Source organism: Felis catus, chromosome B2 (assembly GCF_018350175.1).
Source record: "Felis catus isolate Fca126 chromosome B2, F.catus_Fca126_mat1.0, whole genome shotgun sequence".
In the NCBI taxonomy this organism is placed as follows: Eukaryota; Metazoa; Chordata; class Mammalia; order Carnivora; family Felidae; genus Felis; species Felis catus.
The window spans coordinates 91,954,634-91,956,035 of record NC_058372.1 but is presented as its reverse complement, the minus strand read 5'-3'; positions in this window follow the sequence as shown (position 1 = coordinate 91,956,035).

Sequence of the window (1,402 nt, the reverse complement as noted above, 5' to 3'; positions counted from 1 at the left end):
ACTGACAAAGAGAAGAACACAGAGGAGTATTATAAAAAATGCTCTCATGTGGTACTTGGACTGGTCGCCAAAAATATATTTTCCTTGATTCTGAAAGAATCTGCTTAAGACTGTGAATTTAATTTTTTTTTGCCTTAAAGGCAAAACATGTTTCTCTTAGATAAACCCTAACTTTGAAAAAATCTAAATTTGTTCACAAAATCCAGTATTCAGAGATGGCAAATTTAAAAACATAAGTGTTAACTTAAGGAAGTTACCTATGAATGAATGATGAACACTGCTTAACTGGAAAAAGAAAAATATCATTGTTAAAATTATGTTTTCTCTCCATGAATCCATGAATTGTGCATGTGTTTGGCTCATGGGTTTCCTGCTCAGAATCTTCTGCAAGTTCTTCTCAGCTGTTTGTGTGCATTTACAATTTCTCACTTTCCTCTCTGGGATAAGATGGGGCTATGACTTGTTCAGTAAAACTTCATACACACTAATATGATTATAATTAGAGGATTAATTTAACTGGAGTAAAAATGGACTTTAATTATACCAAATTTTTCTTATCAATTAAATATGCTTAATCACTAATTTATTTTCTCATTCTATCATAATTTTTCCCTTTGGTGGTAATTTCTTTTTGCATTTCACACATATTTGTTTTTTATTTTTGAGCTGATTTGTTGCTGCTGCTATTATAAGTATTATCATTATAATGGTTGGTTTTGTGTTTCAAGAATAATTTGCCTGTGAGGATTTTTTTTTTCTTTTTAAAAGCAGAATTCATTGATCTGCAGAGTGGGAAATCAACCACAGATAACGAGCAGGAAATGTTAAACACATTCTATCTGCCATCTAACTGCTATCTCTTAGCAGTTAGGTAAATACTTTTATACCTCTTTAGAATCTTGCACAGCAGCTCAAGTAATAAAGGGTAGGAGACTAAACAACTTCCTCCCTTATTTAAAAATAATAACCTCAATGAGTAATTTTATTTTTAAGTTAAATATAAAAGGTGAAAATAATGCAACACATTTTTAACCAAGAAAACTATTATTTTTTAACCTCTGGAATTTCTTTACCTGAATATCTCAATTACATAATTTTACATTTGGTAAATAGACTTGTGTTTGTGTCTGTATGTGGGGAGTCTTCTTTTTGAAAGAGAGAGAAAGTGTGTGAGTGGGGGAGAGGGACAGAGAGAGAGAAACTGAGAGAGGAAGGAGAGAATTTTTTAAATTAATTAATTAATTTTATTTGACATTAAATCCAAGTTAGTTAACATATAGCATAATAATGATTTCAGAAGTAGAATTTTAGTGATTCATCACTTACATATAACACCCAGTGCTCATCCCAAAGTACCCTCTTTAAAGCCCATTGTCCATTTAGCCCATCCCCTGACCCAAGA